We start from the raw sequence: 23,326 nt of genomic DNA, 5'->3' as shown, positions 1-23,326 counted from the left end.
ACACAATTGATCTGTTTATACTTTTGTCACTACTGGCACTACTGGGGCTCAGTGGTATAGTGCTTGCCTAGTACATACAAAGCCTTGGGTTCAATCCTCACTACAATGTGCATAGAAAAATCCAGAAGTTGTGCTGTTACTCAAGCAATGGAGCACTAGCTTTGAGCATAAAAGCTTAGGGATTGTGTCTAGACTCTTACTCAACACCCAGGAATGGCACCAAAAAAAGATAGAATGTTCTGACGGCAACTATATAACGATTGCACTGCAAATACCTCATCACAGAGCAAGCCAGAAGTCTGATGCTGACAACTGCCATCTAACCTGACTTAGCCAGAGGTAAACGGCTGAAACCCATCTCCACAGAACCAAATGGTGCTGGCTCCATCACCTTTGTCATGCAAGATACTCGGGGGCTGAGATCTGACACTGGTGGGTTTAAAACCCAGCCCTGATAGGAAGTCGGTGAAATTCTGAGCTGTGGCACACAGTGGTAGAGTTCTAGCCTTGAGCAAAAGATCATAGGACAGTACTCCCAAACTTTTAGTGAAATTCCCGTGGCTGACTCCACCTCCCCCCAAAACCCATCCCTCTTAATCATTAGATGTGAACTTTATGTGGTTTGTTATGTGTTTCTGAAAGAATGGTGGTACTGAGGAAAGCATCCTAACACTGAGAGCTTGTGGGATACAGCTATGTGATGAGTCCTTCATGAGGTGTTGTGTGCTGAGTCCTTCACGGGGTAAATTCTTTCACTTGGTCCTTGTAAGGGCTCCAGAAGTCAGATGATTGTGCAGATGAGAATCTTGAGGCTCAAATATGTCCCAATGTCAGTGCCAATTGTGTATGTACCTAACTCTACTGAGTTGTCTCCTGCAGAAAATTGTTTTGGTTTATTTTTCTTGGTCGTGAACCTTGAACTCAGGACCTAGCCACTGAACCATGTGGAGCCAAGAACCCCCTTGCAACAGAGTGTTACAGTCTAGGCATCTGTAGCTGAGGTCTGTCATCCTACCTACTCAGGAAGCTGGTATTTGACAACCTCGGTTCCAAACTATCCCAGACACAAATGGTCCCATGAGACTATTATCTCCTATTCACCACTTAGAAACTTGAGGTGGCAGCTGGGTGCCAATAACTCACACCATCATCCGAGCTACTCAGGAGCCTGAGAGCTGAGGATCACTTTCCAAAGCCAGCCTGGGCATGGAATTCCTTGAGAGGCTTCTCTCCAGTGAATTAACAAAAACCTGCAGGGGTGCTGTAGCTCAAGTGGTAGAGCACTTGTATTTAGCTGAAGAGGGCAAGGACAGCACCCAGGCCTAGACTTCAATTCTTCTGACTTATAAGAAAATAAAAGAAAGAAACCTGAAGTCCATTGCTGGGAATGTGTCTTAGGGTAGAATGCTTTCATTGTATGAATACCTGGGCTTGATTATTTAGTACCACATCACTAGAATAAAGCCTGAAGTGGCTCTGTGGCTAAAGTGGTAGAGTGCTATCTTTGTACAGGAGAAACTCAGGTACAGTGTTCTGGTCCTGAGTTCAAGCTCCAGGACAAGTGTATGCACACACATTCGTGCACACACACACACACACACACACACACACACACACACACACACACACACAGATACCAGAAGTGATGTTGTGACACCAAATGGTAAAGCACTGAGCTTCTGTTCTGAGCTCATGGTCAGCACCCAGGCCCTGTGTTCAACCCCAAAACCTAGCCACCCAGGGCCCAACTAGGAGAGGTCAAAGGTTTTAAAACTTGATGAGCTTCACCAGCTCTAGATGACAGGAAGTATTGTGATATGACACATGTGCTTAGATTTAGCAAGCTTCCAGAAACTAGGAAGGCACCGTTGCCAATCATGAATCATTTTATAAGGTTCAGCTTCCTTGTTGTCTGCCAGAAAGACCCTTGAATTTATTGTAGCAAGTTATTTCAACACTGGAACATAGACTAACAAAGACAGGATAAGTGCAGGGAACTTGGCCTTCCACAGGAGGTGGCACAAATGGAGGCTTCCTGTCAAAATAGCACTGAGGAGAGAGATAGCTTGAGTTTCAAAGGGGCATTTTTTCTCCTAGGTTTCAGAGCCCACCCACACTCCTGCTCACTAATTGGCCTAGATGGAGTTGTTTGTTACACAGCTGTACAGGTGTGATGATTTTGTCTGCCTGTTCCAACAATGAGGCAGACTTCCTCCAGCAGTCCCTGGTGTCGAGAAAACCTCAGGCTACACTGGTATCGGGGAGCCCCAGAACATGCACTGTCTTGAAAGCACTGTCTGTGCTACCAAATCATTTTATTCAAAGCAATTTTCCTAGCTTGGTGCCTTTCATCATAGGGATTCTGGACCTTCACCGATAGAAATACATGCATACATATATGGGGAGACAGGGAGTTACTTTTTTTTTTTTTGGCAGGTTCAGGGGTTGTATTATGAGCCTAAGCACATTTCCTGAGCTCCTTTTGCTCAAAGGTATCGCTCTGTCCTTGAGCCACAGCCACACTCATGGCAATTTTTTTTATTTCTGGGATCCCACAGAAATAACAGTGCTGTGGACTTTCTTGTCCTGGCTGAATTCAAACTGGCATTCTCTACCTCTCAGACTTATGAAGAGCTAGGATTACAGGCAGGCACAAATGACACCTGGCTTTCTTTTCTTCTTGTTCTTTTTTCATTGTGACAAACTGAAATCTTCACAGTGTCATTATAATGGTTTGCATTTTGAAGTAAACTACCCAGGCCAGGAGTTCGAATGCCAGGACTGCCTCCTACAAATGGAGGGAGATCTTGAGAAAATCTTCACTATTCATGTGAATGTTTAATGGAGTGTTATAAAAGTAATAATTATATTTGCAGTTAATTCATGATTCTCTTATACAATGCCACACAAAAAGTATTGGATTATGTCTTCCATTCTAGCACCACGGTGTGATAGTCCCAATTAAGGAATACTGACTACATTTACATTAATGCTTCAATAAGTATTCAACCATGATACTTCATTAAATGGAGGTATAATTTAATAATAATTCATAATATATATAATTTAATATCCGCACATAGTCTCTCTCTCATATATAGCCAACTACACATCTATCTATCTATCTCTATATCAATCTTAATCTCTATATCTATATCTATATCTATCAACCACTACTATGGCTTGTTCTCAGGTCCTCAGAACTGGCTGGCAGCTCAGTTTGCAAAGGGCTTTTTCTCTACACTGACCTTTTCATGAAAAAATAAGGGTAATAAATGTCATAGGGAATAAACCCATGTATGTAAATAGATCTCATATATGAATATTATTTATCAGTGCTGGGGCTTGAATTCAGGCCCTGGAGACTGGGTTGAAATTGTTGTATTCAATGATAGTGAGCTTCTTCTGCCCCACAGTGACACAGAATTTCCCAGGCCCTGAGTTCAAATTCCAGGTCTTCCAGAAAAATGGTGCAAATTCCAAGCCAGGGCCTTAATTTTTTTTGACCAGACCTGGAGCTTGAACTCAGCTCGTGGCAACTCTGTCTCAACTTCTATCATCCTAGGCTGGGGTGTAGCCTCTGGACCCACAGCCCATCCTAAGACACTATGACCCGAGTTCAAATCTTGGGACTCGGAAAAAAAAAAAAAAGGAGAAGTGCTGGGAAGGTGGGTCAGTAATAGAGTGATTAGCTTGCATGCACAAGGCCCTGGGTTTGATTCCTCAGCACCACATAAGCAGAAAAAAGGTGGAGGTAGTGCTATGTCTCAAGTGGTAGAGCGATAGTCTTGAGCTGAATAGTTGATGGACAGCACCCAGATTCAGAGTTCTGGGCCCAATACCGAAAAAAAAATAGAAGAACAAAGAGTGGGGGTGAAAAAGGAGAAGGATACAACTGAGAAGTTCCAGAAGGCGGTTTTACATAGTTTATTCCTTTGCATTGCAACCATCCTGCTTCTAAATGACAGGGCCCAGAAAGTGTACATGACCTTGTACTGCTGAAGTTTGGTGGACTATCATGGAAGCCATAGCCAAAACCAGCAACCTAGGCTCGGGGTGCGAATCTCTGGACTGCCACCTACGAATGGTGGGAGATCCTAAGAAATACATTCCGATATACATCCATACGAATGCAATGTTGTAAAGTAACAATTACATTAGTAGTGTATGATTATATTATAAAATTATGCACAATAATTATAGTACACTGACTAATTTTCAATTAATACTTTGTTATGTATTCAACCACCATTCTTAAATAAAGGAAGGAATAATTTATCGATAAGTGGTAGTAATATAGTATATAAAATCAAATAATATACAGATATCCTTGTCTTGTTTTATACATGCATGCATATATATATACATATCTGTTTGTACATTTGTCATTCCTGGGGCTCAGTGGTAGAGTGCTTGCCTAGTACATACAAAGCCCTGGGTTCGATTCCTCTCTACTGTGTGCACAGAAACATCCAGAAGTCATGCAGTTACTCAAACAGCTGAGCACTAGTTTAGCATAAAAGCTTAGGGACTGTGTCTAGACTCTTACTCAAGACCCAGGAATGGGATAAAAAAAAGATAGACTGTTCTGACTGCAACTATATAAGGATAACACTGCAAATACCTCATCACAGAGCAAGCTGGGAGTCTGAAGCTGATGGTTGGCATCTAACTTGACTTAGCCAGAGGTTAACAGCTGCAACCCAGCACCATGGAACCAGACACTGCTGGCTCACCCTTAGCTGCTCGGGGGATGAGATCAGACACTGGTAGGTTGAAAACTCAGCCCTGGCAGGAAGTCTGCCAGACTATAAGCTGTGCCTCAAAGTGGTAGAGATGTAGGCTTGAGGAAAAGATCTCAGGACAGTACCTCCAACCTATGAGTGCAATCCCCGAGGCTGATGACCCTATCCACAAAAAAGACCTTTCTAAACCGTTAGATGTGAACTTGTGTGGTTTGTGACATGTATCTGAAAGAATGGTGATACTGATGAAAGCACCCTAATTCTAATGACAGTTTGTGGGATACAGCTATGTGATGAGTCCTTCCAGGGGTGCTAGGTCGTTCATGGGGTACTGTGTGCTGAATCCTTCACAGGGTCCTATATACTGAGTCCTTCATGAGTTTTATTGGTTCATCTGGTCCTTATAAGAGCTACAGAAGTAAGATAATTGTGCAGAGGCTCATATATGTCCCCAAGGCAGGGCCGAATTTATGTGTACACCGAGCTCTAGTGACTTGTCTCCTGCAGACAATTGTTTTGGTTTAGTTTTCTCCATCATGAACCTTGAACTCAGAGCCTAGTTGCTGACTTTCTTCTTGGGCTCATGGATAACGTTCTACCATGTGGAGCCTAGTACATCTTTGCAGGAAAGTGTCAAGGCTTAGGTATCTTTAGCTGAGGTCTATCATCCTGCCTGCTCAGATTGCTGAAGATCTTGGTTCAAAATTATCCCAGATCATGGTCCAAAGCCAGCCTGGGCAGGAAATTCCTTGAGATGGTTATTTCCAATAAACTACCAGAAAGCCTAAAGGGGTGCTGTAGCTCAAGTGATAGAGCACTACACATGAGCTGAAGAGGTCAGAGGCAGCACCCAGGCCGAGACTTCAACTCCTCCAACTTACAAGAAAAGAAAGAAAGAAACCAGAAGTGGAGCACTGGGAAATTTTCTTAGAGGTAGACTGCTTTGCATGTGTGAAACCCAGGGTTAAATTAACAGTACCATATCCCAAAGGAAAAAAAAGCCTGAAGTGGCTGTGTGGTTCAATTGATAGAGTGCTGTCCTTGTACAGGAGAAAAACTCAGAGTGGTTAGGAACTGAGTTCAAGCACCATGACTGGTGTATGCACACACACACACACACACACACACACACACACACACACACACGGAGGCACCGTTGCCAATAATGAATAATTTCATTAAGTTCAGCTCCCTAATTGTCTGCCAGAAGGACTCTTGAATTAGTGGTAGCAGTTTGTTTCAAGACTGAAACATAGGCTTACAAAGACAGGATGAGTGCAGAGAACATTGCCTGCCACGGGAGATGGCACAAATGAAGACTTCCTGTCAAAACAGAGCACTGGGAGGAAAGATAGCTTGTGGTGTAGAGCACATGGACAGTAAAGATGACGCTGAGAGGGGGTTGAGTGGACAGAGCCTAATTTACTGTAGAGCACATGGGCAGCAAAGATGGCACTGGGAAAGAGTAGAGTGAGCAGAGCCAAATTTACTGTAGAGCACGTGGGCAGCCAAGATGGCACTGAGAGAGAGTAGATTGGGCAGAGCCCAATGATCTTCCGATCAGTGCCTAACCAGCCCGTGAAGGCTCAGGTTAATGATAGGGGGTGACCTTGACAGTGATTGGTTCGTCTTCCACCCTTGCCATGCCACCCGCCCTTTTTGGCTTTAAAAAGGGCTGCTCTCTGTTAATAAAAGAGTTTTTCTTTTTTGTTTAATTTAATTTAATTTTTTTTGTGAACATACTGTACAGAGGGGTTACAATTACATCGGCAGCATAATGCGTACATTTCTTATCAAGCATTGCAGCCACCTCTTTGTTTACCCTTCACATCCCTTCCTAGCCTCCGCCCCAATCTCCCTCCTCTCTCCCCCCCCCCCCCCGCACCAACGTTATAAAGCTCGTTTTCGACATGACAACTTGTACTTCTCATTGTTGCAACAGGTCCACCTGTAACCTTAAACGACTTGTTTTTCCCCATCTCCTCCACAAGTTATACTGACATCAAATATAGTGAAAACAGGGGTTATACTGTGGGGGAGGGACATACAAAGCAACAAAGAGATAATCTTATAAATGCATTAGAAACAAATGCATGAAAGAAAAAAAACATTAAAATACATATCTAAGGGTTCATTTTTCTAACATCATATTATCTGACCTTTTCTGCTTGACTCATACATATACTAGATATTGCAAATAAGGGAAACCATGGGACCTATGTTTCTTTGGGCCTGGCTTACTTCACTTAATATAATTTTTTCCAAGCCTTTCCATTTCCTAACAAATGGGGAAATGTCATTCTTTCTGATGGAGGCATAGAATTCCATTGTGTATATATACCACATTTTCTTGATCCATTCATCTACTGAGGGGCATCTGGGTTGGTTCCATATCTTAGCTATGGTAAATAATGCTGCAATAAACATAGTTGTGCTGGTAGCTTTAGTGTGGTCTTGTTTGTAAACATTTGGGTAAATGCCAAAAGTGGGATTGCTGGGTCATATGGGAGCTCCACGTGAAGTCTTTTGAGGAACCTCCATACTACTTTCCAAAGTGGTTGAACAAGTTTACATTCCCACCAACAATGAAGTAAGGTTCCCTTCTGTCCATATCCCCTCCAGCATCTGTTGTTGTTAGAGTTCTTGATTTTTGCCATTCTAACTGGATTGAGGTGGTATCTCAATGTTGTTTTGACTTGCATTTCTTTTATGGCTAGGGATGTTGAGCATTTCTTCATGTGTCTATTGGCCATCCTTCTTTCTTCTTCAGAGAAGTTTCTGTTCAAGTCTTTAGCCCACTTATTTATTGGGCAGTTGTTTCTTTGAAGATTTGTTGTTGGGGGATTTAATTTTTTGAGTTCCAAGTTTATTTTAGATATGAGACTGTTTTCTGTTGTATGGCTAGTGAAGATCTTCTCCCAATCCGTGGGCTTTCTGTTGATCTTGCTAGCTATGTCCTTTGCCATGCAGAAGCTCTGCAACTTCATGCAATCCCATTTGTCCAAACTTTCTTTGATTTGTTGTGTTTCCGGTCTCTATTCAGAAAAACCTCTTTGCAGATGACATGATCTTGTATTTAAAGAATCCCATAGACTCCACTCCCAAATTACTCAAGCTGATTCAAAACTTTGGCAAAGTAGCAGGGTATAAAATTTACCCCCCAAAATCAATGGCTTTTCTGTATGTCAACAATTAGAAAAGTGTGGCTGAAATTAGGAAAGCAACTCCATTTGTAATAGCCCCACAAAAAATAAAATACCTAGGAATTAACTTAACCAAAAAGTGAAGGATCTCTATGATGAAAACTTTAAAATCTTGAAAAAGAACTTAGAAAATAGCCAAACCCTCCCATGCTCCTGGATTGGAAAGATTAACATCGTGGAAATGGCAATACTTCCCAAGGCTATCTACAAATTCATCGCAATACCTCTCAAAATTCCAACCTCATTCTTCAAGGAAATAGAAGAGGCAATCCAAAAATTTATATGGAACATAAAAGACCCCAAATAGCAAAAACGCTCCTCAACAGAAAGAACACTCCTGGAGGAATATCAATACCAAATTTCAAACTCTACTATAAAGCCATAGTAATCAAAACAGCTTGGTACTGGCATAAGAACAGATAGCAGGACCAAGGAATAGAATTGAAACCCAGAAATGAACCTACAGACCTATAGCCAACTAATCTTCGATAAGGGAGCTAAAACAATAGAATGGAAGAAAGACAGCCTCTTCAGTAAATGGTGCTGGCAAAATTGGTTAACTACTTGTAGAAAACTAAAGCTAGATCCTTACATATCACCCTGCACCAGAATCAACTCCAAATGGATCAAAGACCTCGAAATCAAAGCAGACACTCTGAAAACATTACAGGATAGAAGAAAAGAGTTTTTCTACCTGCTGGATTTGGCTCCCCGCTGTGTCTGATTGTCTCCTGGGCTGAGGGAGGCTGGGGAATAGGCGAGCGCCACACTTACCTTTCCTAGGACCCCTTCCGTCTTTTGTGGGACGAAGACCCAACATTGGGGTAATAAGAGGCCTTTTTCTCCTGACCTTCAGAGCCTGCCCACACATATCCTCACTAATTGCCCCACATGAATTGTTTGTTACAGAGCTGTACAGGAGTGTGGCTTTTTCTCTGCCTGTTCCAACAATGAGGCAGACTTTCTCCAGCAGCCTGGGGTATGAAGAACCCCTCAGGCTACACTGGGAACATTGAGGGGTGCCAAGGAACATGCACCATCTTGAAAGTACTCTCTGTGCTATGAAATCTTTCTATTCAAAGCAAATTTCTTATCTGGGTGCCTTTCTTCATAGAGAATCTGGATCTTCACCGATACAAATACATGGATACATTCACAGACACATGGAGCTACTGGCTCTTTTTTTGTGGCAATTCCTGAGGCTTGAACTGTGAGCCTAGACATTTTCCCTGAGCATCTTTTGCTCAAGGAAGCATTTTATTGTGACTTAAACCATGATTCCTCTAGGCTGGGTGCAGCTTTTACATCCACAGATGATTCAGGTATCCTAGGACCCAAGTTCAACTACCAGTTCTTGCAAAAAAACAAAAACAAAAAAAAACCCCAAAAACCCCATCAAACCAACAAAAACGGAGGAGGAAAAGACCAGGAAGTTTTATACAACAGTTTTACCTTTGATTCCTTAGTACTGTGACCCTCCTGGGTCTCAATTACTTGGCTTGAAAATTGTACATGACCTTGCATGGTCGCAGGCTGGAGGCTGTCAGTGAAGCCTGAGTCCAACCCAGACACCTAGGCCCTGAGTTCAATCCCGGGACTGCACACGGCTGAAGATCTAGGAAACTTGTTCCTATCTATAGGAATACAAATACAATGTTTGAAATGTACTAATTAAATTACAAATTAGCTAGTCATTCCAGTATATGATTGTAAGCAATAAATATAGGTCATTGATTAATTAATACTTTATTAAGTCTCCTACTGTGATTAATTAATGGAGGTATAATTTTATACCAAATAATTGGTAATAATATAATATATAAAAATAAGATACAGACATCACTCAATAACTGGCCCGTACTGCGACCACGTGAGGCAGGACAGACTTGCTGAGTGGTACTAATTGGATGAAGGACCCACTAAGTTCCCCATAGCAGGAGTGAGACAAAACCTGAGTGAGCTTCTACCTGATATTATAGACCGAGTCCAACAGAGGGTTCAACGCAAGTCACCAGCAGGGGACCTCGGAGATCAGTTTGTAAAGCTACTGGTTTTGGAAGGGATGAATGCAGACCACCACACAGCCTGCATGGGATTGAGAGAGTGTTCCCTGAGCGCATGGGTGGTGGCCTCCCAGGATGTGGAACACAACAGCCTCAGGCCCAGTCACTATCTTTACCTTTACAGGCTCAGACATCTGCAGGCTTTTACCCAAGCTCTGGCATCCCAGGGCCAAGGAACCCCAAGGCCATCAGTGAGAGGGACTTGTTTTAAATGCCGACAGGAGGTCTCCTTTAAGCGGGACTGTTCAAAACAATCCCCCCTGCCCTCCACCCATTGCCAACCAGCCCGGGGGGTCCAAACCACTCCCTACACCCTGCCAAAGGTGCAGGAAGGGATACCATTGGAAAAAGGATTGTCGATCCAAATTTGATTTAGATAGGAAGCCTTTAAGCTAGGGGAGGGGCATCCTCCAGCCCCGTTAGCCCAAGGAGGATCCCCCTCTGCTGTAAGGCCCAGGCAGCCTCATGGCAGGACGACCCAGGCCCATTGGACCATGCCCCTGAGGGAAGGACTCCACCCTAAAATGAGTATTTTCATAGGTGTAAAGCAGTTTCACTGCCTAATTGACGTGAGGGCATATTGAACCATACTCAGGGAGGAGGAAGTTCCCTAGGATTGGAAGCTTGCACACGGGCCCCCGATATTGGGTGTAGGGGGCAAATCCCAGTCCAAAGAGTCGGTCGCCCTTATGAAATGGACTAGCTTAGATGGAGAACAGGGAAAGATATGCCCTTTAGTGACAAAAAACCTCACCGCCAATTTACTAGGGCAAGACATGCTAAGACAAATGGATGCTGTGGTCACTACAGACCATCGAGCATCCTATGATGATATCCTGGATGGAGTAAAATCACAAAGACTTAAACAGGATCTAGAGGGAGTTAAGAAAAAGAATTTTTTAAATTTCATAAGTACAGAGAAGAACATAAGGAACCCACTTGGGTGCACCCCCAATCCTAAAGGCAATTGTCCCCCAAGTACCTCCCATTAGGTGGAAACCTAGAAGCCCTATTTGGGTGGAGCAGTGGCCATTGACCTAACCTAAACTTGTAGCACGCCACTTTTTGGTGGAGGAACAGATAAAACTTGGGCACATACTTCCTTCTGTGAGTCCTTGGAACGCACCTGTATATTTGTTATCCGAAAAGCATCCGGGCTTAGTTCATGCTCCAAGATCTACATAAGGTAACTGAAAGGATAGAGCTAGTAGGAATTCCCTAAGAGGAATGCCCTGGACTCCCGCTTCAGAATATACCTTGGTTGTAATTGATATTAAAGATAGTTTTTTTTTTGATTCCCTTGCATCTGGATGACTGCAAGAAATTTGCCTTCTCCATCCCTTCTCTTAATTTTTTCCCATCCTGATCGGGGGTTTGAATGGACGTTGCTGCCACAGGGAATGGCCAATAGCCTGGCCTTTTGCTAACAATACTTGGCCACACTTTTAGGGCCTGTGCTGGGTTCAGACACCTCCCTTGCCTATGCCTACATGGATGACATAATTCTGGGGCACCAAGACCTGGACCGCCTGGAGGGCCTTCTAGCCCAGGTTCTCACCATATTAAAAAAGGGGTTTTTTTACCATAGCCCTAAATAAAATTCAAATGGTACCTCCTTTTAAGGTGTTCGGATCCCACCTTACCTTGACTCAGGCCTGCCCCCTTAAGCCTTTGCTGGATATTCCAGCATCTCTGTCCCTAACCCTACTTCAAAGTCTTTTAGGGGAAATAAATTGGCTGTTTCCATGGGTTCCCATCCCTAAAATAGTCTTGTGCCCTTATTCACCAGACTAAAAGACAGGACACCCCAAGAAGTTATTATAATTGCAAGCAGCCATCGGGCAATATTTTTACAGTTCCAAAGAGCCCTAGATGAACTTTCCCTGAAAAGGTATTCTATTCTTAAGCCCATTTCCTTCTCGTTGTTTGCAGGTGTTACATTGATTTCTGCAGTTTTAAGTCAAAGGGGGGGGAGCCATTAGAGTGGGTTCACACTCCCCTTGGGGGCACACCTCAGGTGTACTCTCAGGCAGACCAACTTGCCGATGCTATTGTCAAGGGAAGGACCCAATCCCAAAGGCATTATGGCCTTGACCCTCACTCCATTGTTTTTCCTTTTCGGATGGCAGGCGTTGAGCGTTCACTTGAGCCAATGCTCAACTTGCTCTCCCCCTAGAAGGGTTTCTAGGTCAAATTGACTGCCATTATGAGTCATCTAAATGGACCGTCATGTTATAGTGACTTCCCCTCATAATGCCTTCTCTATTTTCTCCTACACCTATTCCTGGCGCTTTCCATGTTTTTACTGATGGAGGTAAAACAGGCTCTGCGTATGCAGCCTTTGAGGAGGAGCAAAAGACCCCAAGCCAACAAAGATTTCAACCTTGTCAAGGGTCAGCACAATAAAAAGAAATGTTTGCTGTAATTATGGTCCTTCGGGACATTCAAAAACCCCTTGATTTGTATTCTGATAGTTTATATGATTAACTTGCTCCCTCATATTCCCCAGGCACATGTTAAGCTGGATGGAAACCCTGTTTTCCCATTTTGGACCCCCTTAATTGCCTATTAGATGGACGGGGAGCCCCTATTCATATTCAACATTTGAGAGGGTATTCAAAACTTCCTGGGTTTTTATCCATGGGCAATAATTGGACAGACCAGTTAGCTACTGGCCCACAAGCTTTAATGTTACAAAAGGCCACCCGTTTACATGATTTAACCCACAATAATTGGAGAGGTTTTCAACATAGATGTCCTCAGATTCCTGTAAAGGACCTCAAAAGGATAGTACATACCCGTAAAACATGCCAGCCCTTCTTAAAAGAACCCCCGCTCCAACCACCAGGGGTAAATCCCAGAGGCCTCAAACCCAATGTCCTCTGGCAAACTGATGTGACTCATTTTCCAGCCTTTGGTAAGCTTAAATATATATTTGTTTCTATAGATACCTATTCAGGAGCATGTTGGGCTACAGCACATACAGGAGAAGAACTAAACATTCAGAAGCACATTTTCTTCAATGCTTTGCTACCTTGGGTCTACTAGCACAAGTTAAAACTATAATGGACATTGTTTTGTTAGTAAAGCAATGTCATAGTTCTTTGACAGATGGCATATTACTCATACAGAAATCCCTATAATCTCCAAGGCCAAGCAATTATAGAAATAAATGGGAGTTAACCCCCATATATAGTTACAGATAGCTTTCTTTACCATTAACATTTTAAATTTTTCAAAAGGGGCAATTGAATCCAGGTTTTAGAAGCACTGGGGACAACTAAATCCTAAGCCCCAAGTGAAAGTCAGGTGGAAGGACCCCCTGACACAACAATGGAGCAGACCTGACCCCCTAGTTACCATGGGCAGGGGATTCAGATATGTTTTTCCCATAGGAGAGACAGCCCCCATTTGGATCCCAGCCAGGAACTTTAAGTTTTACCCATTTCTTCTATACAGGAAGAAGCCCAAGGATAAACTAACCAACAAGGAAAGTAAAATGGCTATGCTGGTCGAGGCTTGTGTTTAAAAGAGGGAAAGCTAAAAAGATAATTACTGACCATCTCCAAGGGCAATCAGCCCTTGAGAAGCTCTTGCGTTCTTTAACAATTGCAGATGGTGATACTCCAGCTGTTGGCTGTCCTGACTCTCCTAGTCCTGGCAATGGCGCTACGGAATCCACATCAACCTCAATGACTGACCTGGGCAGTGATCATGCTCCCATGCTTTAAAGAGGTCAACCTTATAAGATAGTGACTTTATATATGTCCCAGAAGTAATCGAACTGCTTCGGACATTTCTAACTGTGGTGGGGCTGACGTTTATTAACTTTACTGAGGAGGGAAAAAGGATAACTAACTGGGAGATGAGCAGGATGTGGGGGTTGCGGTTATATCGAGAAGGGTGGAGCCCAAGAGATCCAACGCATGGCTCTCCGTGTCTATTATGATAAGCTCAGTGCTGAAGATTACTCCATATTTTAGGTGAACCACGGAAAGAGGAGGTGCCAATTGGGCGAACCTCATAAGAGGTGCCCTGACCTGAACCTCAGCAAAGAGGTGGGTTTGCCATTATAAAAGGGGGAATCTGTAGGGCACATGGACAGCAAAGGTGGCGCTGAGAGGCAGTTGAGTGGGCAGAGTCGGAGTTGTTTATGTTAAAATCTGACTGTGTACCACAACCAGGCAAAGTGACGTCTGTAGTTGAATAGCTAGAAAGACAGCAGAGAAAGTCGAGAAAGCTTAGGTGCATGATAGGGTGACCTCTACAGTGATTGGTTGGTTCCTTTTCTTCCCCTTCCATGCCACGCGGTTTTTTGCTTTAAAAATTGCTTGCTGCATGGTGATAAACGAGTTCCTGCTTGACTTGACTCCCTGCTGCATCTGACTGTGTCCGGGGATACGGGAGGCTGGCGAATGGGCTAGCAGCACACTTACCTTTCCATGTACCCCATTCATTTTCTGCGAGACAGATGAAGATCAAACAGGTAGGAGGAGAACAAAGGAGGAAGCAACAATGCTCAATAGGAAATGTACTCATTACTTTGTTAATGTAACTGTAACCCCTCTGTACAACATTTTTATAATAAAAAACATACATAAATAATGTAGTGCTCAAAGAAGCACTTTGGGGGTAAGGGAAGGATATCTGAATAACTGTACAAAATTCTACATTGCTTTTTTTTAATGTTCAGTATGGAACTGAATAAACATAAGCGCTTCCATTAAAAATTTTAAGTCATTGTCTTGGAATTGGAGCCAATATTTCTGCCATTGAAGGGATTTGAGCTCATTTCCAGGTAACTCTTTTACTCTATTGGTGAAGGGGAAGCTCACTGTCCTTGAGGAAAAGAAATTCAAGCTAGAGTTCCCAGGGCCCGCATTGAGGCCCTGCAATGTAAAAAATATTTCTATACATGTGTAATATATGATATATATGTACATATGCATGCATATTATATATTGATTATTATAATTATTGATTTTGTATTTATTTTATTTTATTCATTTTATAGTTTATTGTATTTAGTATTATACAATATTATTAGTATTATACAATATTATTAGTATAGTATTTAGTATTATACAATATATATTATACACATAATATTTATTATGTTTTGTACATCTAGTATAAAATTATACACAATAAATCAGATCATTGACTTGTTATTCATTAATACTATATTAAATGTTGAAACATTTAATGATACATAATTAAATGGAGGCATTAGTCACACTCATCACATGTTTAGAGTCTCTCCCAAGTATGAGCTTTGTCTTAGCTATCTTTTGACAACTTACTATAGGGATTCCTTTAGATGACTTATACTCAGAAGCCTTTTCTTGAGGATAGGCAAGTTGCGATATAAAATTTTAAGAGTGGGGCTGGAAATGTGGCTTAGTGGTATAGAGCTTGCTCAGCATGCATGAATGCCAGGGTTTGAATCCTCAGTGCCACATACTCAGAAAAACCCAGAAGCTGTGGAGTGGCTCAAGTGATAGAGTGATAGCCTTGAGAAAAAGAAGCTCAGAGACAGTACCCAGGCCCTTAGATCAAGCCCCAGGACTGGCAAAAACAATAGGCCAGTTGCTGGTGGGGAATTCTTGGAACCCTAGCTTCTCAGGAGACTGAGATCTGAAGACCACAGTTCCAAGACAGCCTACACAAGGAAAGCCTGTTAGACTCTTATCTCCAATGAATCACCAAAAGACCTCACATGGCACTGTGGCTCAAGTAGTAGAGTGTTCGCCTTGAGCTGAAGGGTGCAGGGAGAGCACCCAGGCTTCAGTATGAGAAAAACAACTGGAAAAAGAGTGAGGGATAATCAAAGTACTTTTCCTATTTGCTAATTATGAGAACATTTTCTGGAAAATGAACATTGATATACACCAGAGTTGGAGTCAGGGCTCAAGGTTCAAGTATAGCAGATCCATATGCCCAGCCTATCAGACTCTAACATTATAACCTTGTGTCCTACAGAGATCTGAAAGGTCCAATGTTGAAAGGCATAATATGCTCCCCAAGCCCTTTGTGATAAGCACTGGACTTATATTGTCAATGTCATTACAGTTCTGAACCTAGCACAGCACCAGTAGCTTAGGCCCATAACTCTAGCTCAGGAGACTGAGGTCTCAGGATCACAGGGTGAAGCCAGCCAGGGTAGGAAAGTCTACGACACTCTGATTTCCACTTCTGAAAGGTCAGAAGTTCAAGAGCTTCCTGTGTGTTTCCCTTGGTGATGAGAGGTTACTTGCACTCTAAATGTTCTTAGAGTTCTCAAGCTATAGAAACAGGAAAGAAACATTGTTGACCCATCCTGGGTTCAAATGAAGTTCTCAGGATCCAAGCCTTAGCCCTGTTAGCAGGAAGAACTCCAGTGTAACACTGAATTTGAAGGACAGAAAACAGTTTCAAAAGCCGGGCTAGGTGAAGAGACCTAGGCCTGCAGGATTAGGAGGCAGAATGTACACACTCAACAGGGAAGTGAGCTGCAAAACCACTTTACTCATTCCAGGCATAGCCTGCAAAGAGGAAACCTCAAACATTTGTTAGAGTTACACCAGGGTCAGGCTTTTCTCAGCCTCTTCAAACAATGACTAATTAACATTTTTCCCTCAAGTGAAGGGAGCCTCAGTGTATCTTTAAGTTAATAATAGAGAGCCAGTTTCATGGGGGAGAGGGGAGGAACAGAGTAGAAAAACCTTCTCTCTGATCTTAGGGAGTAGGTTTTTGACTCTCTGTCAGATTTGAAGGCCCTTCTTCTACCTCTTCCAGTCCATTCTCCTTCCTTCATTCTCCACATCATTAATGCAAATCCCCAGTCCAAGGAGAGGCAGGGCCCTTTCTCTACTATCTCCAAGCACCTGAGTTAGAACCTGGCTCTGCCCTCTTGGCTCTTCCGCTGCCTGAGAAGTGGGATAGGGACAGTCTTCCTGCTTTGTGGTGTGTGATGGCGATGTTGGTGGCCTAGAGCACTGCAGAAGGTCTCATGACTGGGAATTGTTTCCTTCTTTCCTCCTGATGTCTAAGACCAGATTCGCCTATCATCTATCTATCTATCTATCTATCTATCTATCTATCTATCTATCTATCTATCTATCTATCTATCTATCATCTACCTACCTACCTACCGACCTACCTAGTGAGCTAGCTATCTAATACTAAATCAATTCTTACTTTTATAACATTCCATTTGTACGGATGTAACATCGGAATGCATTTCTTAGACCATCCTGCCATTCATTAGTGGCAGTCCCAGGATTCGACCTCCAGGTCTAAGTTGCCAGTTTCGGCTATGGCTTCCCTAATAGCCCACCAAACATCAGCAATGCAAGGTCATGTGTACTTTCTGGGCCTTGTCATTTAGACCCAGGATGGTCACAATTCAAAGGAAAAAAAAAAAGTAATACCACCTTCTTGAACTTCTCAATTTTATCCTTTTCCTTATTATTTTTGCCAGCCCCGAGATTTGAACTCGGGTCCTAGGAAACCAGGGTTGGCTGTGGCAGAGGTGCCAAGACCTAAGATCAAGCCCCGTGCTTGGCAAATAAGTAAGTAAGTAAATAAATATATAATAAGGCTCTGGCGTGCAATTTGCATCATTGATCTGGCAGGCCTGGGATTGAACTCAGGGTCTGGGTAACTCTGTAGCATTGTGGGTGAAGGGGAAGCTCACTGACCTTAAATACAAGAAATTCAGACCAGTTCCCAAGGTCTGAATTAAAGCCTTAGCATAATATTCATATATGAGATCTATTTACATACATGGGTTTAATGTGTATAAGGTTTATTACCCTTATTTATTTAGTATTCTACATATAACACTTCATTTATTACATCATTTCATCTAGATTATATTTGCATATGGATTATACATCGTACTGAGACACAGGACTTTCACAGAAAAGACAAAAATTTGTCAAATTGGCTTCTTACTTCATGAATAAATTTTGGGCCTTGCTGGATTTTAACTCACAGCCTAGAATGCCCAATTCATAAATGGGGTCTCAGTCTTAGCACACCAGCCTCTAGCAAACTGAGCTGCCAGGAAATTCTGAGGACCTTAGATCAAGCCAGAGTAGTGCCCAATATACACATTGATAGATATGTATGTGTGTGTGTATATATATATATATATATATATATATATACACACATGTGTGTGTGTGTGTGTGTGTGTAATATAGAGAAAAAGAGGGAATGTGAGGATATTCAATTATGTATATTATTACCAATAATTAGTTATTACATTATGCCACTATTTAATGAAGTATCATGGTAGAATACTTATAAAAGCATTAATTAAAAATTAGTCAATATCCTTCCATTTCGGGAATCATACTATGGTGCTAGAATGGCAGACATAAATCCAATGATATTTGTGTGGCATTCTAAAATAGAATCATGCATTAACTGCAAATTTAATTATTTCTTTTATAGCATTCCATTAGCATTCACAAAAATAGGAATGAGTTTGTCAGGATCTCCCTCCATTTGTGGGTAGCAGTCCTAGCATTTGAACTCCAGGACTCGGTAGTTTACTTCAAATGCAAACCATTGGAATGACACCTTGAAGATTTCAAATTGTCACGATTAAAAAAAGAACAACAGGAAGAAAAGAAACCCAGGTGTCAGCGGTTTCTGCCTGTAATCCTAGCTCCTCAGGATGCTGAGATGTAGCGAATGCCAATTTGAATTCAGCCAGGGCAAGAAAGTCGGCAACAGTCTTATTTCTAAGAGATCACAGGAAAAAAAAATAACACCATGAGTGGGGCTGTAGCTCAAGTTGCAGAGTGCTTCCCCTGAGCAAAAGTAGCTAAGGGACAAGGCCTAGGCTCATAGTTAAACCCCACACCTGCACCTCCCCCCAAAAAAGGGAGCAGTAACTCCATGTCTCTGTGTATGGATGGATGATGTATGGATGATGGGCATTCAGCAGGTTGCCCATGCCCAGCTGCCCCTGGGCCGGCTGGGACAAGCCCTCAGAGAATATTAAGTATGAGCCGGCAGCTTGAACAAAGCATCCCTCTGCCATTTAATAACTGAAGCCCCGAAGGGTTTGCCTGGGCTGGTGTGTGCAATGGATGCATTATGTTCTAGCTGAGGTGTCCCATTGGGACACCTAGCAGCCAGCCACTGCCTCCAGGAGTAGTCAAAGTTTCTGGATCTATATTCTCTATCCCTCTGTAGGATGTGAGCCTAGGCCTGTGGGGCCTGGTGGTTCTCACTCATTCATCATTCCTCATTGCCGAGTCATTGACTGGTCCCAAATCTTGGCAAAGTTATGAAATTGTCAGCGATTTCTATGCCAAAATGTAAGCCAATAAATCCAACCCTCATAACTCCTGTTACAAGTCAGCCTTGGGCTTCAAATATGGCTTAGCGGTAGAGTGCTTACCTAATAGGCACGAAGCCCTGGGTTCAATTCCTCAGTACCACAGAAACAGAAAAAGCCAAACGTGGCACTGTGACTAGCCTTGAGCAAAAGAAGCTAAGGAACATGCCCAGACCCTGAGTTCATGCCCCAACAATGGCAAAAAAATAAAAGGGAGCCTGGTGAGACATATTCTTCTGGGACTCAGGAGGGCCGAGGTTAGAGGAAAGAGGTAGAGGGGCAGGTGCTTGTGGTTCACCCCAGTAATCTCAAGCTACTCAGGAGGCTGAATTCTGAGGATGACAATTACAAGCACAAAGTCTATATGAACAATTTTGTCCAATTAAACACCCAAAAAGCCAGAAGAAGAGGTGGAATTCAAGGAGTAGAGTGCTAGCTTTGAGCACAAACACTCAGGGATAGTGTCCAGGCCATGAATTCAAACCCCAGGACTGGCACAGACACACAGACACACACACAGACACACAGACACACAGACACACAGACACACAGACACACACACACACACACACACACACCAAGATAGAGCATTTGCCAGTTAGCCTGCACAATTTCCATATCTCGAGCGAAAAAGGAAGGGAAGACTTGCTCCAGCAGGTGATATAACCAGTGCCAAAATTCCACAGAAGTTCTAAGGCGTGAAACAGGATAGAGAGCCTAATGCAGAAGGTACAACATGGGCAAAGGTCCTGAGGTGTGGTGTAGAGCAGGTGGTGTGTGTGGAATGGAGGTTCTGTGGCTTCAGACAAATCTGGCAGGACATGCGAGTCTGGGTCAAGGTTTGTACTTGAGTCACTGGTAGGGAAGAGGATGGGGTCCCAGAATGAGGCCCAGGGGGAAGTTTAGCTTGACTTTTCTCCATGGACCTCAGCCATTTCTTGTGGCTGGAAGCCTATTTTTCACAGCTCCTGACACTCAGGCATCCTTTGCATTGAGGAGTCAAGGCAAACGCAGGGAAGAACTCTTGCTTAAGAAAAGCTTCTAGCCCAATGTTAACAGTGGTTCAACTCCTGTAAATCCTAGCTAATCAGGAGACTGGGTTCAGAGATCGTGGGTCAAAGCCAGCTCAGAGGAGGAAACTTAGTGAGACTCTTCTTGCCAGTGAACTACCCAAAGCCAGAAATTGCGCTATGGCTCAAGTGGTAAAGTGCCAACCTCGAGGGAAAAAGTTAGGAGACCAGAGCCTAGCCCTGAGTTCAAGGCCAGTTCTGGCAAAAAAATAAAGAAAAGCTTTCAGGAGCTCCTAGTCCACTGTTGTGAAAGGCCAGATCAGCCAGGCACTGGTGGCTCATGCCTATCCGCCTAGCTCCTCAGGAGGCTGAGATGTGAGGGTCGCGGTTCAAAGCCAGCCCAGGCAGGAAAGTCCGGGGACTCTGAAACTCCAGAAACCTGGAAGTGGCCCTCTGGCTCAAGTGGTAAGCTGAAGCTAGGTGACAGCAACCCATGACCAACACTTGGCCTGCTTGGATCTCACTTTGTGGCTCTAAGCAGAGTATTTTCCAGTGGGCCCCTGAGTTTCTCCCAATGTCTAGGTATCCTACAAGTCTTGAAAGCAGCCCATTTGGAGGCTTTTGCCTACAGATTGAGCCACATTATCAGAGAAGTGTCCAGCCTTGGGGCATGGAGGTCATTGTCTGGCTCATCAGAATGAAATCTGTCATGGGTTCAGTGTGGGTCTGAGCAGTAAATCAATTTCTCAGACCACGGTTCTGGGCCAGGAGGGGCAGAAGAAGGTGGCATGGCAGGTAAAGCCTACTCATGTAGATATCACAAGAGTGCAAATCTGTCAGGCACAACTCTGGTGGGTGTTGAGTTGGGCTCATGAAAGAGTTGTGGGTTCAGGAATCCACAGCCGGCTGGCTGGTGCTTGTAGCATTCGCTATCCCTGGAGTTCCAGGGCTCACCAGTGCATGAGGTCCAATTAAGGTCTTCAGTCATGGGCCGACTACAAAAGAACATCCATAGTGACATTTCCCTTGGTCCTGTGGCCCTGAGCACGGATGGAGGGGCAGGTCCCATGGAACTTACTGCCATGGCCCAGACACAGTCAGGGGCTGCTGGGAGCTGATGTGTACTGTAGTTCAAGTGGTAGAGCACCAACCTTGTGCAAACAAGCTAAAGGATACCACATAGACTCTGAGTTCAAGCCTCGGTAGACACACGAACACACACACACACACACACACACGCAAATACACACACACACACACACACACGCACACACACACACACACACTCATGCACAAAAAAGCACACACAACAACATCCTTAGCAGGTCCCAATGGTTCATACCAGCAATCGTACCTACTTACGATGTTGAGCTCTTAGGATGGCAGCTTGAAGCCAGCCCAGGCAGCAAAGTATGTGAGACTCTTCTCTCCAGTAAACTACTAAAAAAGATGAAAGGTGAGCTGTGGTTCAAGTGGCACAGTTTTAGCTTTGAACAAAGGAAGCTCAGGGAAAGTGCCTAGGCCCTGAGTTCCAGCTCTAAGATTTTTTTTACAGACACCCTTTGCCTCTACCTCACACCCAATCAGGCCATAAATCCAGATTTCGGTCACCCTTGATCTCACTTCCACTCCTGCCACTTTCATAGCACTGCCACAAGTGGCCAGTGTGTGGCCAGCACTGGATTAAGAGAACTTTTAACAAGAGGGGCATAGCCAGGTCAAGGCTAATTCCCCAGAACATTGAGGTATTGGCCTTACCAGTTTCTCATGCCCCAGTTCCCTGTACGTAGAATCTAAAGTCTGTGCCTCTGTATTCTGGGCATCCAGAATTGCCTAGAACGACCTGAGAGGCCAAGCTGGGGCAGGAATTTAGACTTTCCTGCGACAAGTTACGTTGACATTTCCTAGACACCAACGGAAACTTCCAAGCCACTTTGGCCTCACCTCCCATGTATCTCCGGACCCTCCTTGCATGGGCAGCCTTCATTCAGCTATCAAGCTCAAGTTGGCCAGAGCCACCAGAAACCCCCCTTCCTCCACTTCACTGCCAGCCTAAAAAGAGGGACATGCAGCCAGAGACCCAGCTGAGAAAAAGAACAGGACATCGCATGACTAAGGACCCCCAGAGGCAGGGGAGACACTATGCCAGCCGGCCCTGCTGGCCCAGAATCCCCTGGAGGTGCCCAAAGATTTGGACAGGCCAGACTTGGGTCTCAAAGTAAAGCTGAAATGCAGGCCTCTGGCAATTTAGGACTCATTGTTGACCTTGATAGAGCGCTAAAGGACAAGGTCGTCATGGAGGAGGGGCACCATCTGAGGCAGAAAGAGTCAAACAGGCACCCAGGAAGTGGTCAGAGAAAGAAGAGGGAAAAATACACACACACACACACACACACACACACACACACACACACACACACACACGTAGCCCAAGGCCTCAGAAGTCCCTGAGCAATCTGAACATCCCACCCCCAAGAAGATGGTACTACTATCCTCAGACCACTGTAGACAAAACTCATGGCCTCTCACACATCTGGAATGGCTCATAACACAGCCTGGAATTTCCTAAATGTACACACGACTATGCAGAAATCTCAGCTACCTTATTTTTGGTTGTCTGTCATGGGGTTTGAACTCTGGGCCTGTGCACAATCCCTCAGCTCTTCAGCTGTAGGTGGGCCCTCTACCACTGGAGCCACAGTGCCACTTCTGGCTTTCTGGTGGTTCACTAGAGATAAAGTCTCACAGATTTTCCTTCCCAAGCTGGCTTTGAACCACGATCATCAATCAGATCTTAGCCTCCTGAGTATCTAGGATGACACAGTGTGATCCACCAGCAGCACCTGGCTTCAGCCACCTTCTTAGACCCAGGGAAAACCCATCTGGTCAGGCCACAAACCACATGCAACCCTTCAGTTCAGACTTTGACACCAGCATCCAAAACCATTCTTCCATGGATGGAGAGCAT

This window comes from Dipodomys spectabilis, unplaced genomic scaffold, assembly GCF_019054845.1.
Source record: "Dipodomys spectabilis isolate Male_0828 unplaced genomic scaffold, ASM1905484v1 ptg000301l, whole genome shotgun sequence".
NCBI classification, from domain to species: Eukaryota; Metazoa; Chordata; class Mammalia; order Rodentia; family Heteromyidae; genus Dipodomys; species Dipodomys spectabilis.
This window is presented reverse-complemented; position numbering follows the sequence as displayed.